Below are 18879 nucleotides of genomic sequence, written 5' to 3' on the forward strand. Positions count from 1 at the left end.
AGGTCTAAAAAGCAGGCTTCAGTGTTGCTCATCAAACAGTGAGCTAAAAGATAAGTGCTTTGTATGTAGAAAATGGTAAGTGCTTTGCCCTTTAAAAAGGAAATACAGAAAATGTTGCCCTTTTAATATGTCCTGTAGCCTGCCCTGGATTTGAGGATGAACAGAGATGGCACTAAAAATGATAAAGCAATAAATCATAAAGCCCCAAAGTTCCTTTTGTGTCACAGCTCTTACATGTTCAGAAGGCAATAACAATCTTCAGTACACATCAATTTCCCTCCGTGGGATGGAAATTGGAGAAACTGTGTTAGAAAATACTGAAGAGGAATAAAAATGTTTCAGCCTCTCTTTCATTTTCCTTTCTTTGAATTTGTGCTGTCCACATGTTAATTGGAAATCTTAATAGTTTTAGCTATAATTTGATAACTGAAGCAGAAAGAAAAAAAAAAAACACATGGGTTTGTATCTCAGCTGGAATCCAAAGTAAACATAATCATTTCTTCTTTTTTTATGTTCAAAGCATTTTAGGTTCCTTTAGCTCTCTTCATGTTTACCTGTCTTTTCTTTTCATGCATTGAAACTCACCAGCTCACCTCTGCATGGTTGTCTTTTAGTGTCTAAAATGCCAGCATAAGTGAGAAAAGGTAAAAAAGCTGTTTGAAAAATCTGTCTTTTACAAAGTCTATCAACATATAATTTAACATATTAATGATCGTGAGAGCAGAAATTTCCTTGTAATTATAGAAGTAAGAATTTTAAAGCAGCAGGTAATTTTCTTGGTTTCTGATGGATTGGACTTGGGGTCATTTGTAGGTTTAATTTGGGAACCTGGTCAGAATCAGGAAATAATACTGGTTTTGTACTGTGGACCTTTATATAAATCTTCATATTAAGAATTCCTTTCCTTTAGGAACAAGATGTAACTATTTAGGGTACCACTTCAGGAAAAAATACAGGGGGTAACTAGAAAATGGGGAATGAAGATGTCCTCTGTTATTCCAGAAGTATTTAACTTTGGGACTAATTTTTGTGGTAGAGTCAGGACAATCTCTGCAATGTGCATAAGACTAAGAACCACAAACCTTCGATGAACAGCCCAGACAGTGCTCCAGGAAGGAAGCTCTTTGTCTAGTTTGTTCACAAAGAACAGGCTGCCATGCAGTTCTCTCTTCACCTCTCCAGATATGCTCCTAGGGATTGAATGAAAACTCATCTACCACTTGAGTAATTTAGCGGCTTCTCTCTATTTCTCCTTGGACTTCTTTATAAAATTTGTCCTTTCTGCATCATTTTGATCATTGGATACCTACTACTTTATTGTTCTTGATGTTTGTTTTCAAGCTTTTCTCAGCTGACTTGCCTCCAGTCAACTGACACCTTCCTCTGGCTGACTTGTGTAGCTGTGTGTGACAGAAGGATTTATAAGAAACATGTATTTGGAGCACCTGGATGGTTCAGTCAGCTAAGCATTTGACTCTTGATTTTGGCTCAGGTCATGATTTCAGGGTTGTGAGATCGAGCCCTGTGTAGGGCTTTGTGCCTAGTGTAGCATCTGCTTGAGATTCTCTCTGTCTCTCTCTCTCTCCCTCCCTTCTTCCCCCAACTCGCTCCCTCCCCTTCTCCCTCTCAAATAAATAAATAAACAAATAAAATCTTAAAACCAAGAAATATATGTTTGGTCTTCATCCACAGTTCTGACAATGTTTCAGAATCATAACTGTGAAATGGGTGACTGTATTTTTTAAGGAAGGTGACTTTTGGATCCAAGAGTAGGGGCTGGTTGCCAGAAGGACTAACCATGCAACTAGAGGGTTGCAATGTTCCACCCCCCCCCCCCCATCCCCCAACCTCCAGGGAGGGAGTGTGAATCAGCCTATAGTCAATGACTTAGTCAATCATAACTATGTAACGAAGTCTTCATAAAAACACAAGAGAAAAAGTCTTTTGACTCTTTTGGACCGCTTTCATGTTTGGGGAAATCAAAACACTTCTATGTGCCATGGAGCTGGATCCCAAACTTCAGGAGTGTAGAAGCCTCTTTGTTTAGGACATTGACCTACTATGTGTTTCTGCATCTGATTATTGATGCAAATCCTTTATCATATATTTTAATAAACTTGTAAATGTCAGTGTTTTTCCCGAGTTCTGTGAGCCACTCTAGTAAAGTGATTGAACTGAAAGAGGAGATTGTTGGAATCTCCAATCTGTAGCTGGTCAGTCAGATGCACAGGTAACTGCCCGGAGCTTTGACTGGCATCTGAACTAGAGGGCTGGAAGGAACAGTATGGTATAGTAGGACTGAATATTTACCCCATGGAACCTGATGTTATCTCTGGGTAGATGGTGTCAGCATTGAGGTGAATTCTCAGATACTCTGCTGGTGACTGAGAATTGCCTGGTATTATGTGTGGAGAACCCTCCACACCTGCATCACATTGGAATTACGTCCAGGATTCTTAAAAGGCTATATAATCAGTATTGATTATTTTTGAGTACCTGCACTTGACTTTCCTCATGTCATATACTTTTCTCTTAAAATAGCTTCCATAATAACACAGAGTGCTAGATCTGGAGTCAGATTGCCTATAGTTGAATCCTAGTTAGCTAAGGGATCTAGAAGAAGTTTACATCCCTTTGGTCAGTTTCCTCTTTTTTAAAATGGGGATGAAAGTAGCACTTTTCTTGATTGTTATAATGACTAAATACGAGTCAAATACTTCAAATAGTGCTGGAGATATAGTAAATATTTAGGAAATTTTTTTTTTTTTAAGAAACTTTTCCAGGGGTGCCTGGGTGGCTCAGTGGGTTAAAGCCTCTGCTTTTGGCTCAGGACATGATCTCAGGGTCCTGGGATCGAGCCCTGCATCAGGCTTTCTGCACAGTGGGGAGCTTGTTTCCTTCTCTCTCTCTGCCTGCCTCTCTGCCTACTTGTGATCTCTGTCTGTCAAATAAATAAATAAAATCTTTAAAAGAAAAAAAAAGAAACTTTTCCAGCTTTTTAAGTATAAGTGACAAATAAAATTGTAATATATTTAAACTGTACAATGTGATGATTTGATATATGTATGTATTGTGAAGGGATTCCCACCATCAAATTAATGAACACATCCATCATCTCATATATATTCATTTTTTCTTTTTTGTTGAGAACACTTAGGTTTTACTTTCTTAGCAAACTTAAATTATAAAATACAGTATTATCAACTGTTATCACCATATTATACATTAGTTCCTCAAACCTTATTCATCCTATAACTGGAAGTTTGTACCCTTTAACCAACATTTCCTTATTTTCTCAATCTTCCAGCCCCTGATAACCACCATTCTACTCTCTGTTTCTATGAGTTTCACTTTTTTCCCCAACAATTCTACATGAAAGTGATACCATGTAGTATTTGTTTTTCTCTGTTTGTCTGGCTTTTTCCATGTAGCATAATACCCCCCAGTTTGATCTATGTTGCCATAAATTGCAGGATCTCCTTCTATTTTAAGGTTGAATAATAATTCATTCTCTCTTTGCTTGTGCAGGTGTGTGCACATTTTATTTATCAGTTTATCTATTGGCAGACACAGACTGTTTCCACATTTTGACTATTCTGAATAATAGGGCAAAGAAAATGCAAATATAGATAGATAACCTTCGAGAGATGCTAATTCTGCTAACTTCGGATATATATCTAGAAGTGGAATTTTTGGATCATATGGCAGTTCTATTTTTAGTTTCTTGAGGAAGCTCAAAACTGTTTTTTTATAGTGGCTGGACCAATTTCTATTTTCACCAACAGTGCAAAAGTGCTCCCTTTTCTCTACATCCTCACCAGCATTTATCTCTTATTCCTTTGATAATAGCCATCCTAATAAGTGTGTGGTGATACCTCACTGTGGTTTTGATGTGTACTTCCCTGATGAGTAATGATAGTTACTATCTTTTCAAGTACCTGTTGGCCACTTGCATGTCTTCTTTGGAAAAATGTCTACTCAGTTCCTTTGCCCATTTAAAAAATTGAATCACTTGGTATTTTTTCACTATTGAGCTGTATGAGTTCCTTGTATAAGTTGGATAGTAGCCTTTTATTGGAAATGCAGTTTGCAAATTTCCTCCTAGTCCGTAAGTTGCCTTTTCATTTTGTTACTAGTCTCCTTTGCTGTGCAGAAGCTTTTTAGTTTGATGCAGCCTCACTTGTTTATTTTTGCTTTTTGTTGCCTTTGTTTTTGGTGTCAAATCCAAAAAAAATTATTGCCAATACCAATCAAGATGCTTACTGACTATATTTTCTTCTAGAAGTTTTAATGTTTCAGGTCTTACATTGAAGTCTTAATAATCCACTTTTAAATGGATGTTTATGTATTGTGTAAGCTACAGGTCCAGTTTCATTCTTTTGCATGTGCCTATACAGTTTTCCCTATATCGTTTATTGAAGAGACTATTCTTTCCTTTTTGTGTGTTTTTGCTCCTTTGTTAAAAGATCTTTGAACATATATGCATAGGTCTGTTTCTGGGCCATCTATTCTGTTCCATTCATCTATGTGTCTGTTTTTATAATAGTGCCATGCTGTTTTGACTACTCTAACTTTGTAATAGTTTGAAATAGTATGTTTCTTGACTTTCTTATTCTTCCCTTCCCTTTCCTTCTCACTCAGAATACTTTTTACACTGCAGCAAACAGTACAAATTTAGTAGTGGGAAACAAGAAGGAATGGAGGAAGCACCCACCTCCCTATCACATCTCTTTTAACTATGTGCTTTCTTCCTAGGTAGCTTCAATCTCTGGGTTAGAAACAGGACAGAATAAAGAGGTCTCCTTCTGTTTGCTTACTCTTTGACCTCTGGAGGTCCTGCAGAGTCAAATGCTTTTTCTGCATCCATTGAGATGATCACGATTGTTAGCTCTCATTTCGTTAACACTGACTGATTTGCAGACGTTGAACTATCCCTGCATCCCTGGAATAAATCTCACTTGATCATGGCACATGATCCTTTTAATGTCCTGTTGAATTCAATTTGCTAATATTTTGTGGAGAATTTTTAAAAAATCTATATTCATGAGGAATATTGGTCAGTAATTTTCATTGCTTGCAATGTCCTTGTTTGGTTTTGGTATCAGGGTAATGCTGGCCTCATAAAAAGAGTTTAGAAGTATTTCTTTCTCTTCATTTTTTGGAAGAGTTTGAAAGAATTGCTATTGATTCTTTAAATCTTTCACCACTGAAGCTCTCTGGTCCTAAACTTTTCTTTGTTGGGAGGTTTTGATTACTGATTCAGTCTCCTTACTAATAATTGATCTTTTCAGATTTTCTACTTCTTTATGATTCAGTCTTGAAAGGTGGCATGTTTCTAGTAATTTATCCATTCTTCTAGGTTATCTAACTTTTTGGTACATAATTGTTCACAGTAGTCTCTTAAGATCCTTTGTGTGGTATCAGTTGTAAATTCTCCTCTCTCATTTCTGACTTGGTTTGACTCTTCCCTCCTTTTTTTTTTTTTTTTTTTTTAAGATTTTATTTATTTGACATGGAGAGAGAGATCACAAGTAGGCAGAGCAGCAGGCAGAGAGAGGGGGAAGCAGGCTTCCTGCTGAGCAGAGAGCCCGATATGGGGCTTAATCCCAGCACCCTGAGATCATGATCAGGGCCAAAGGCAGAGGCTTAACACACTGAGCCACTCAGCACACCCCCTCCCCCCACTTTTTAAAATCAGTGCAAAGTAGTTAAAAGTTTGTCAGTTTTATCTTTTCAGAAAGCCAGCTCTTAGTATGTATGTATGTATGTATGTATGTATGTATATATTTATTATTTCTTTTCAGTGTTCCAGAATTCATTGTTTATGCACCACATCCAGTGCTCCATGCAATAAGTGCCCTCCATAATATTCACCACCAGGCTCACCCAACACCCAACCCCAAACCCCTTTCCCCTCCAAAACCCTCAGTTTGTTTCTCAGAGTCCAAAGTCTCTCATGGTTTGTCTCCTCCTCCAATTTCTCCCAACTCACTTCTCTTCTCCATCTCCCCACGTCCTCTGTTTTATTCCCTATGCTCCACAAATAAGTGAAACCATATGATAATTGACTCCCTCTGCTTGACTTATTTCACTTAGCATAATCTCTTTCCAGTCTCATCCATGTTGATACAAAAGTTGGGTATTTATCCTTTCTGATGGATGCATGATGCTCCATTGTATCTATGGACCACATCTTCTTTATCCATTTGTCTATTGAAGGGCATCTTGGTTCTTTCCACAGTTTGGCAACTGTGGCCATTGCTGCTATGAACACTGGGGTGCAGATGGCCCTTCTTTTCACTGCATCTGTGTCTTTGGGGTAAATACCCAATAGTGCAATTGCAGGGCCATAGGGAAGCTCTATATTTAATTTCTTAAGGACTCTCCACATTGTTTTCCAAAATGGATGCACCAACTTGCATTCCTACCAACAGTGTAAGAGGGTTCCCCTTCCTCCACATCCTCTCCAACACACGTTGTTTACTGTCTTGTTAATTTTGGCCATTCTAACTGGTGTAAGGTGGTATCTCAATGTGGTTTTGATTTGAATCTCCCTGATGGCTAGTAATGATGAACACTTTTCATGTGTCTGTTCGACATTTGTATGTCTTCATTGGAGAAGAGTCTGTCATGTCTTCTGCCCACTTTTTGACGTGAATTTATCTTTTTTCTCTTTAAACCTCTATTTCATTTATTTCCAATCTGATCTTTCCTATTTCCTTTCCTCTACTAACTTTGGGCTAAAAGAATTTTGTTTTTTTTTCTAATACTTTGATGTGTAATGCTTTTAAAAAATTTTTTTAATGTGGCATTTCTCTCTATAAACTTCTTTCTTTCTTTCTTTCTTTTTTTTTTCTGGAGAGAGAAAAAATCTTAAGCAGGCTCCAAGCCCTTCATGGAGCACAATGAGGGCTTGATCTCATCCCTGAGATCTTGACCTGAGCTAAAATCAAGAGAAAGACACTTAGCTGATTGAACCACCCAGGTACCCTTCTATAAACTTTACTCTTAGAACTGCTTTTGCTGCGTTCCTTAGGTTTTGTTATGTTGAGATTCCATTTTCATTTTTCTAGGATATGTTTTTATTTTTATTTTTATTTTTTAAAGATTTTATTTATTTATTTGACAGAGAGAAATCACAAGTAGTCGGAGAGGCAGGCAGAGATAGAGAGAGAAGCAGGCTCCCTGCTGAGCAGAGAGCCCGATGTGGGACTCGATCCCAGGACCCTGAGATCATGACCTGAGCCGAAGGCAGAGGCTTAACCCTCTGAGCCACCCAGGCGCCCCTAGGATATGTTTTTATTTCTCTACTGATTTCTTCTTTGGCCCACTGACTGTTCTGTAACATATTTATTCTCCACATATCTGTGAATTTTCCATTTTCTTGTTATAATTGATTTGTTTCTACCAATGTGGTCAGAAAAGATACTTGATACGATTTTAATTTTCTTAAATTCATTAAGACTTGTTTTGTGGTCTAACATATGATCTATCTTTGTGAAGGTTCCATGCTTGTTTGAGAAGAATATGTATTCTGTTGCTTTTGATAAATGTTCTTTATATGTCTTTTAGGTCCACCTGGTCTAACATGTAGTTTAGGTTCATTGCTTCCTAATTGATCTTCAGTATAATCTACCCATTCTTGAAAGCAGTGTAATGAACTCATCTACTATTACTGCTACTTCTTCTTTTCGATCTATTAATATTGCTTACTATATTAAGGTACACCAATTCTGTGTGCATAAATATTTACAACTGTTACATCCTCTTGATGAAGTGATTATTTTATCATTATATATTGACCTTCTTGTCTCTTGCTACTGTATTTGTCTTAAAGTCTATCTTGTCTGTTATGAGTATAGTTACCACTGCTTTCTTTTCGTTTCCTTTGCGTGTAATATCTTTCTTCAACCGTTCAATTTCAGTATATGTGTGTCTCTAAAGCTAAGGTGAGTCTTTTGTAGGCAGTATATAATTGGGTCTTTTTTTGGGGGGTGTTCTTTTTTTTAATTGATGTTTTTATCTCATATCCGTTTTATTTTGACTTTCAGCTACTCTGGCTTTTGATTAGGGAATTTAGTCCTTTTACATTTAAATTAATTATTGATAGGCATGGACTTACTATTACCATTTTGTTGTTTTCTGGCCATTTTGGAGTTCCTTTGTTCCTTCCTTCCATTCTTGTTGTCTTCCCTTTTGATATAATGATTTTCTGTAATGGTATGCTTTGATTTCTTTCTTTTTCATCTCTTTATATCTACTAAGTTTTTGGCCCTGTGGTTACCTTGATGCTTACATAAAATGACAGAAAGAGACCACAAGTAGGCAGAGAGGCAGGCAGAGAGAGAGGAGAAGCAGGCTCCCCACTAAGCAGTGAGCCGGATGTGGGCTCGATCCCAGGACCCTGAGACCCATGACCCAAGCCGAAGGCAGAGGCTTTAGCCCACTGAGCCACCCAGGCGCCCCACTGTATATTTAACTTTATCAAAGACTTTTATATTATTATATGCTTTAAAATTATTACCATCCTTTCATTTCAGCTTAAGGAACTCCCTTTAACATTTCTTATAAGGCTGGCCTAGGGGTGATGAACTCCTTCATCTTTTGTTTGTCAGGAAAACTCTATCTCCTTCAATTCTGATGGACAACTTTGCTGGGAAGAGTATTCATGGTTGGCAGTTATTTTTACTTTCAGCACTTGGAATACATTATCCCACTCCCTTCTGTTCTGCAAAATTTCTGAAAAACCTGCTCATAGTCTTACCAGGTTCTTTTGTATGTAATAAGTTGCTCTTTTCTTATTGCTTTTAAGATTCTCTTTGTCTTTAACTTTTGACAACTTAAATACAATGTGTCTCCATGGGGATCTCTTAGGTTCTTCTTTGGTACTCTTTGTGCTTCCTGAATCTGGACATAGATTTATTTTCTCAGGTTAGGGGAAGTTTTCAGCTTTATTTCTTTGATTATACTTTCTGTCCTTTTGTCTCTCTTCTTATTCTAGGATGCTCTGTAATGTGTATATTGGTCTGCTTCTTCCTGTAAGTCATCTTCACTCTTTTTAGTAATTTTTTCTTTTTCCTCTTCTGTTTGGATTAATTCTACTGTTTTACCTCTGAGTTTACTGATTCATCTGCTGTTGAACCCCTCTATTGTAATTTCATATTTCAGTGTCTGTATTCTTTAGCTCTGTGATTTCTGTTTGGTACTTTTTAATATTTTCTACCTCTTTATTAAAATTCACACTTTGTTCCTGCATTACTCTTCTGACCTCAGTGAGCATTTTTATAACTGTTGTTTTGAATTTTATTAGGGCAATCATTTACCCATGTTTCATTAAGATTAGTTTCTCATTTATATTGTTCTTTTGTTTGGAACATAGTCCTCTGTTTCTTCATTTTCTTAACTGTCTATGTTGGTTTCTCTGCATTAAATAAAGCAGCCACCATTCCTAGTCTTCAAAGAGTGGTCTTGTGGTAGGAGATGAACCTTGTGAATCAACCTAGCTCGAGCTCCTGGTTGTCTCAAATTTTTGTGATTGTCCAAGCCACCTTCTTTCTTCTTGGTGGCTCCCAATACTTGAGGGTATGCCAAGGCCCATCATTGTTCCAAGGGAAAGATTATAGTTGGCAAGTAATTACAGGCTGATTAGAAGCCAGCCAGCAGCTGGGAAATTATATAGTTAAGCACCTTCCAGGGAAAAGCTAGAGGATGGTTGTTTTTACCTTCTCTCTCTGTGCTGAGCCTATATTTAAAAAAACAAAACAACAACAACAACAACAAAAAAACAGCTTGTTTGCTATAGTTCTGTGGGACCTGTGAATGCAAGACCCATTGACTATCAGTGCAACATGATTTGGTAATTTGTTCCTCAGTCAGCAGCTGCAAAACCTGGTATCAAGCATGTGTACAAACTCTTCCCAAAGAAATAGTAGCAATTTTGTTTTATTGTTGGAGCACAACAGAGGAAGAAAGCTTCAGAAATGCCCTTCAACTTCCTTGGGCTCTGTGGAGGATCAGAGCCAGTCCCTAGATATGTGCAAAATGAAAGCTGGGCCCTCAGTTTGTCAAGTGTGCAGTCAAACCCCTTTCAGGGAAGCCTGGGAGATGGTTATTTTTGCCCATGTTCTCTGCAATGAGCCCTAGAGGGTTAGCAGCTGGGGCAAGTGCTCACATACCATTAAGAATTCCTTTGTTTTCTATAGTTCTGAGGGTCTTGTGGACACAAGTCTCACTGGCTTTCAGAGTTAGGTGTTTTGGGGGCCCACTTGATGGTGGGAGCCTTAAAAGTTGGGTGCTAGATGTGCTTTCCAAATCTTCAGCTTTTCAGGGACAATTGGGAGTTGGGGTTCCTTTCTGATTTTATGGTGCTATCCCAGAGGTAGGGTTTATGGAGAGACTGTGTCTCAGCTTTCCTTGTGCATTTCGATGTATTTGCTGGACATGTAGAGGTAACTCAGCTAGTTTCTGGATTTCTTTCAATGGGAATTGCTTCATGTAGCTGTATATCCAGAGCATGGCAAGAGGGAAGTTCAGAAGCATCCTGCGTTGCCATCTGAGTTCCCTGAGTGACAAAACTTTTTCTTTTTTTTTTTTTTTTTTTTTTTTTTTTTAAAGATTTTATTTATTTGATAGAGAGAAATCACAAGTAGACGGAGAGGCAGACAGAGAGAGAGAGGGGAAGCAGGCTCCCTGCTGAGCAGAGAGCCCGATGCGGGACTCGACCCCAGGACCCTGAGATCATGACCTGAGCCGAAGGCAGCGGCTTAACCCACTGAGCCACCCAGGTGCCCCAAAACTTTTTCTTTTTAAGTTAGCCTAAGAAAGGCTAATCAACAGAGTGCTAAATAGAAATCTTCAAAAATAGTGATAAAATAGCATCTCCACTTATTAACCTAGCAACTTAAAAAGACTGAAAACACCTATGCTGGTGAGGCTGTGGAAAAACTGACCCTGCTAGCCAAAGTGTAACTGGTGTAGCCTTTGTGTACAATATAAAATGCACTATGGTAGGGTTCAGTATTCTATGTAGAGAAGTGCAGCAGACTCTTGGTATGTTATTGGAATCTGAAGGAGTTTGGAAGACTCCTTTCTCTCTTGCCAAGACTGTTTTGCTAGAGTTGAAGAAGTTGGAGGCCAAAGCTTTTTAAGAGTCACTTTGTTCTTTTTCACTGGGCAAGAAGCCTCAGCATCAGAGATGGATGACTAAGAGAGACTTAAAGGGGAAATAAAAATACATTGCTTTAATATCCCACCAGTATTATGCCCCTTACAACATAAAGGGGGAAAATACAAAGCAAACCTATTGTTCACTGTGACTTTATACTCCAGGCACACGCAAAGAACTTTTTAATAAAGACCTTGCCCTGCAGCCCCTGGACCTGGGGAGTTGTTTCATCAATTATGCTAATGAGGCCCAGGTTCAGTTAGTATTGCTTATGAAAATTTCTTCCCTGAAAAAATGTCATATTCTTACATTTTCTTAAAAATGATTCCAAGTACTTTTATGAGTCTTTTCAGAAAAAAAAAAAAAAATGACTTGCTTTTGTGAGGCACACCTTTCCTATCTTCCTTCCATGTTTCCATTATAGTTCTTACACTGAATGGGAAGTAAGCTTCAAAGTATCTCCGTTAATTAATAGAGAGCTTTGGTCCTTGGTTAATAATTTTGATTGATCTGTTTTTCGTTCGCATATAGATATGCTAAAGTTCTTTTATTACTGGCTTTCTTCCCATCAGTATTACCTTAAGATGATTAAAGGCAAAGGCTTTCTGGTTAGAAATGCAATGAAAGCTAATATCAAAATGGCAGAGAGCAAGGAACTCTTTAGGTGGAATGTAAGTTCACTTTTAAGGTAAAACACTTATGTAAGGTGAGTGACTGTACCCTGGCATTGTTCAATTCAGCTTGAATTTTAGCTGAATAATTCTTTGCAGCTTCATTTGTTACTTAATGTAGCTATGAAAATGTATTGGTCCTTTGGTCTTTTGACATTCACCATATATCTCTTAGACTACTTAACATACCTTCGTTCCTTTTAGGGAAAATTTCACTTTCTTTTTCTTTTCTTTCTTTCTTTTTTTTTTTTCTTTTTTTGTTGTGGTTGATCTAGACTATTTTGAATGACTTTTTACTTTAAAAAATATGATGGAACTCTATGGTGACAACATATGATTTACTGTGCCAAGCTGTTTTGTTGATTTAGTTTCCAGATGAGCAAAAAAGCAAAAGGTAGAAGTGAACAATTTATACCAGACAGAAGATACTATAAGCCAAATGACGGCTGCAACTCCTGAAAAATGTAAAATAAGGTGGCTGAGACTAAATTTAGTCTCTTAAGTCCCACAGGAATTAACTATATGTAGAACATTGTATATAGAAAATTGAGATAATCTTTGGCAGAAAAATAATGTTTCATGTAATCAATCCTTGGAAGAGGAGTTTCCTTACTCAGCTACCTCCCTCTGTGAATACATAGGGTATTCATAGGAACAACATTATTTTTAGACCAGCAATGACTGGTGGCACAGTGAAATTATTTGACTGTGTGAGCATCCGTTGTCCACAGATACTTGAAAATAGTTTTAAAAGAAGCAAAAAGTGCCAAGAGCTAGGTTATTGTAATCTACCCTTCATCTGATAATAAAAATCCTGCCCAATATTTACTTTTTAACAATATAAAATCTTTCACAGAAAAACTTTAAAATGGTGAATGCAAGTATTTTAGGATTGTTGACATGTATTTATTTTTAAATTTCTGTTTTTCACTTGGAATAACTAATTTTTTATGATTAGGCAAAGGAAGTTATTAGCAACAGTTAAATATTATACATATATATATTTAATATTGTATATGTAGATATGCAATGTATTTTAGAGAGTTTAAATATAATTGAGAATGTTAGCTCCCTGAAGTTGGAGGTCAGACTGAATTTTTCATGCCTGCCTAGGAGCAAACCATAACAGTTTGAAAGGCTAGATTTCAGAGTTGAAGTATAAAAGGGGAAGAAAAATTTAAAATGTGGTTTGATATTTTGGAACTTTTAAGAATGCTTATCTATTATGAATGTATGAATGTATGTATGTATGTATGTATGTATGTATGTATGTATGGGTCTACCTATCTATCTACCTATCATCTACATCCTCTGTTCATTTGGATTCACCAGAGAGAGAAAATGGCCATCTCCATGATCATCTTGAGACAAAGCAAGAGGACGTATGGTAGTTGGTGTCTACCCTCCTCTACATCTAAATTTAATTGTGAAGTATGACTCTGAGTTGAAAGGGGGCTTAAATATTAATCTCTCTCTTTCTCTTTTTTTTGGCGAACAGAAAAATAGCAGAACTTATTTCCTTTCCTTTTCCTGAGGAAAAAAAATGTCCCTCTTGGGAGAGTATTATATTTTTAAAAAACTGCTTAAGCTTCCTTAAAACAAGGAACAAGTGAATTTTAAGCCCTGCCTTTTCTTTTTACGAACTTCATCTATAAGAGAAAGCCAGCATGGCATATATTGATATTTGTGTTTGTCATTATGGTGTATGTTTTTTTATCATCACAATTTTTCTTTGCCTGAAAAATTGTTTCTGTAATTGTTCTGGAGAATCTTCCAGATTCTCACTTAGAAATGAGGTACAGTCAGTCAGGAGGTCATGATTTCAGTGGCTCATTACATTTTCTATTCTCTTTGAAGATTGTAGGGCAGGGGTCAGGCTTAGCTTGCCAGTCACTGAAAATTCCACATTCCACCTCCCTCTTTTTTTTGCAGTAAGCCATGCTGGGTGTCAATGATAACACGGGACACTTGATCAGATGCCTTGATCCCAGCACTGAGGACATCTCACCTGATGGCTGTTTTCTTTCTCATTATTCCATATTTGAAAATAGCCAAGCATTAAATTAGGCATCTATTTCCCCAGGTACAGATGTTTTTTCAATTCCCATCTCTAGTTTTAAAGTCATTAGGTACAAAAAAACAGATAAAATTGTAGTAATGTAAAATTTTGGGGGAAAGGGTAATAATTTATCCTTTCAGTAGGGAATCTGAAATTGTTAGTAAGGATGGTCTTTAGCCAAGGAGAGAACACATGGGAACACCAATATTACACACACACACACACACACACACACACAAACTGATCATATTGGCATGCATTGGGGAAAAGGGTAAATGAGAGAGAATCTTTACAAAAATGAGAACTGAGAAGACAAAGCTCAGGTTTTCAAGTGGATGCATTTTGAAAGATATGTACTTGATGAGCATTCAGAACCCAGGCAGAAAAATGCCTGACAGAATGAGTATTTCCCATCAACTTGGAGTTAAATTTTGAAATATGAACTGCAAAGTTCGATTATGTAAATCTCAAAGAGAATAAAAATGAGATTACTTAAATTTGTGAAATCTTTAGTACAATATTTGTCACATAGTAAGCACATATATGAGTCCTCTTTCATTATTTTTATCTCAGTTGGTTCTTGCACAATCCTATTATTATTATTCTCCTTTCATGTGTTTTTCTGAAGGTTAAGTCACTTGGTTGAAGAAACTTCGTGTCTTATTTAAATACAGTTTTGGTGTGACTCTCTTTGAGAAGACCGCCCTTCTGTGGTCACAGGGTAGGTTGCAACACAAACTGGTCCCCTCAGAAGCACGCTCCTTTGATTTTGAATTTTAAATGGTTATGAGAACTGTTGGACATTTTCGCATACTGCACCCTCAAGACAGTGACCTGAATTCCTGGTACATATCCTGGTTTCTGTGATTTCTGAGACTGGTCTCCGAGCTTTTATTTTAATTCTTGAGCTACCTCATACCTTTCTAATATATTCCATTGTTTCCATTTGGTCTTGCATTGCTGTCTGCTTGGGTGAGAAGGCTGGCAAGCACTGGAGAAACGGACAGTGCCTTGCTGCCAAGGTTGATTCTGCTGATTCCAAGCTTGTCCAGGAAAAGCTAATGTGGTAGAACTTTTTGTCTTGGGGAAGGGAAGATCTGAATGGCCCTGTACAGACCCAAGACTTGACTTCCCTAGTACAAGCTGACAAAGGTGGTCCAAAGCTTTTCATCCAATTATTTTGTGTCACTAGAGTAATGACTGCCTGTAGTGACTGTAGCATTCATTTGAGTGCCTGTTCATCTTGTAACTTTCTTTGTAAATTTTTATAAGATTGTCTGAAAATTCCATTTGTAAGTCTGATCTTTATTTCCTCTTATTGTGCCCAAATATTATTAAGAGAAGGGATCATGTCTTTTTTCTGCTCATCATGACCTGCCATTTTCTAGCTTTTCTATGTGTATCCAAAATTATTGCTGACTATTTCCTACCAGATTTAGTTGTCTTGTTTTCTTAGACACCTGCCTTTCGGCTCCATCCTCCACGTGTTTGCTCATGCTGTTTTCCTCCATTTGAAATGCTCTCCATCTTCCACTTCATCTTTCAAAATCCTACACCTTCAAGTCTCAAGTGGTCCTCTTTCCTTTTATAACAATCCATGTTGATTCCTCTCTGAATTTCCATTGTTCTTTACAATCAGCACCTCACAATATAGCAATTATTTCTACTTGCATGGTAAGATTCAGGTACACAGTGATTGTTTTACTCTAATATTTCATTATCAAAAGTTATAAACATAAAAAAGTTAAAGGAATTTCACAGTGTGAACCATCATATACCCACATAGATCCTACAATAAATATTTTGTTGTATTTGCTTTATCAGATATATATATCCTCCTACTCATGCCTCCATGCATCCATTCATCTATCTACCCATCATTTTACCTTATTTTTTTTTTATGACACATTGCAAAACAAGTTATAGAAATTGATGCACTTCACTCTTGGCACTTAAACATGTCTATCACTAACTAAAGCGAAATTTTTAATGGATCAACATATCTATACTCCATAGTACCCAGTAGAGTATTGGCCACATCCCAGAAAAATCAATTTATGCACACTGGGTTGAATTTCAGTATCACTTTTAAATCCATTAGAAATTAAAGGTATGGAAGCCCAGATAAATAGTCTCTAGAACCTCAGGGGCATACAGAGATGAGTGTGTTTCATGGAGTTGCAGAAGAGACATACTTGTATGTAGCTTGCACTAGCTCAACTTGTGACCTGTCAAATATATCCTAGGGGAATGTTCAAACTTTCAGGAGGCAGTTGGCTGAGAGATCAGATAGGCCACCATGTGACTGACTGAAGTACTTACATGGGTGCTGCTATACTGTGTGCTTAAGAGGCATTAGAGGGTCAATCCAGTTTATCTAAAGATACACTGAAATGAGGTGATAAAATAGGCATAGGCTAAAAAGAGGGATTCACATGCAGCAATTTGTGGCAGCCTGGTCCTTTGTACCCAGCTGGGTGGAAATTCAACTCCTTTACAGAAGAGCACAAACCTCAAATAGACAATTTGGGCCGAGGAAGATGGATCTGCAAGGAAGCCGTTCTGAACATGTGCAGGTGGTGAGCTTTTGACATCTTATTAGGGGAAAGAAAGTTACAGTGCTTCTCAGATTTGGTAGAACCTTTTAAAACATGTTATAGAAGTCATTATTCACCCTGACTTTTTCCTATACCTGAGATATATTTGAATCTGTATCTGTATCCACATCATGTGTATTTAAGTCCATATACATCCCCTCATTCTTCAACCTACAGGCTCCTTCTTGTCCATGTATCTCTGATCATCCTCTTTGGAAAGTCCTCCCCTGACTTTTAAAAAAAATTTAAATTCAAATAAATCCATAAATCTATTCCCGTTTCTACTTAATTGTCTTCAACTTTTCCCTGAACCATGGAATCTCAGTTCTATGTGAGCAGGCTATGTGAGCTAGTGCATCATTAGTTTTATATGAAGTGTTCAATGATTCATCAGTTGTGTATAACATCCAGCGCTCATCATAACACACGCCCTCCTTCATGCTCACTCTCCTTTATACTCTCTTTGCTCTCTATTTCAACTGGGACCCAATACAATTACTAGCTATATATTTGCTTACTTACTTCTTACCTTGCTACCCTATGGTAAAACCAAATTTTCTCCTTCTCCTGTATAATTAGAAGCTGTCAGACTACCCGATACATAGTACACTCCTAATTAAAATTCACTGAATCATATATACTGAAAATACATGAATAGAGAAAAACATTTGTTCCAGTATTATTCTAAATGTCTTGTGTTTGACTCTCACCCTGGCCCTCTTCCTTGTCCATTTCCCAATACTGCTATCTACCCTGGCCCCTTGATTTGAAGCTGCATTCACACTTGACTTTCTGGGCAGTGCCACAAGTTATAAAATCATCTACCCCGTCTCTGAAAACTCTCCTCCACTTAGCATGCTGTTCTCAGCTATGGTTTGGGAGAAAATTATATCTGATGAAAGAAATTGACCACAAGCTGTGAATGATTGAGAACCTCAGTTAATGTGTTAAATCTCCTAAGGATGTTTGTATTGTAAGAGTGGTAAACTCTGGCAGTGTGACTAAGCAACTTAAATAATTTCAGGCACTTTATGTAAAAAAAACCTAAGGATTTAGTTGACTAAATGTATAATCTGTATGGTCTGAAAATTGAGAAAAGCAAATTCCTTCTTCTTTGAGTGTATATGGATCACTTACACAGGGAATACTGACTTCCACTGTTTGTGACAGCTTATATAGTAGCTGGTATAATGAAGAATGCAGAGAATAATTAGGGTGGTGAGGCTTTCCCAAATCCTATCCGTTGAGGAGTGGGTTAGGGTATGGGAATATTTACTTTATAGCAAAAAAGAATTAGGGAAGATAAGTAAACTTGGTTAATTCATCTGAAAAATGCCTATTGAATATATTCAATATGCTAGCTCAAAATTAAGTTCTGGGGAATAATAGTGATTAAAAAATAGCCTGCTCTCATAGAACTGAGATTCCATGGTTCAGGGAAAAGTTGAAGACAATTAAGTAGAAACGGGAATAGATTTATGGATTTATTCTCTCCCTTCCCTTCCTCCCTCCCTTCCATCTTGCATTCCTTCTTTCCTTCTTTTTCTTAAAAAGCACATAAGGGACCAATGCTCTGAGACTGCATGAAAGAATAGATCTACTTAATATAAATAAATCTCAAACATCTAGAGACTGCAAACCTGGAAGGAGATGCTTTCTAGGATGGCAAGTTCCCATTTTTTGTAATACTTAGTTAAATTGTCAAGATTCAAAGTGGTTGTGGATAAGAATCCATGAGACTTGCCCATAGAGTCTCTAAGACCTATAATTCTTTGTTAGTCAAGATCACAAATTTTCACTTATAATGACCAGAGAAATGAGCATGATTGTTCTCATAAAAAGCAGTGCTTCAGGTAAGGCTTGGAAAAAAGAAGTCATTTGATTTGGACTTCTTGATCCTTTCACAAAGGAAGGGGTGAAGTGTTCTGTGGGCTTGGCATAATGAATAAACAACTGGTAACTCTTTTCTTTATATGTAATAGGAAGTAAAACACAGATCACATAAAGAAGAAAGATAAGGTTGTAGTATGTCACCTATAAAAGTAGACAAACAGATGGGGGCAGGAGAAAGAGTGCCAAATGTGGACTCTAGTTTTAACTTTGCTATATTGCATTGAGTCATGTGGCTCCAAGAAAGTACATCTTCCTCTCTGGCATGGAGTTTCTTTGGCAGAAAAATCAGAGGTTGAATTATATTATCTTTAATGCAACTTTTAGGTCTCACATTTAAATGTTTTAGAAAGCATTAAAATATGCTTTTTTTAAAAAAATATGCTTTTTGTAAGGATATTTAATTAACTATTTTCGACCACTAAGGTAAAATTTTAGAAATAAAATTGACATCTTTTCAATGATTCAATTAGAATTTTCCCATACAATCAAAATATG

General features: G+C 37.0%; 1 protein-coding gene and 1 pseudogene across 1 annotated transcript in view; one reads left to right on the forward strand and one right to left on the reverse strand.

The window, feature by feature from the left end:
* The window catches only part of EYS (eyes shut homolog), a 1683276-nt gene that overhangs the window by 241594 nt on the left and 1422803 nt on the right, over positions 1-18879 (reverse strand). The window lies entirely within an intron of this gene.
* The window catches only part of LOC131833277 (small ubiquitin-related modifier 2-like), a 44018-nt pseudogene that overhangs the window by 23810 nt on the left and 1329 nt on the right, over positions 1-18879 (forward strand).

Source organism: Mustela lutreola, chromosome 6 (genome assembly GCF_030435805.1).
Source record: "Mustela lutreola isolate mMusLut2 chromosome 6, mMusLut2.pri, whole genome shotgun sequence".
Classification (NCBI taxonomy): Eukaryota; Metazoa; Chordata; class Mammalia; order Carnivora; family Mustelidae; genus Mustela; species Mustela lutreola.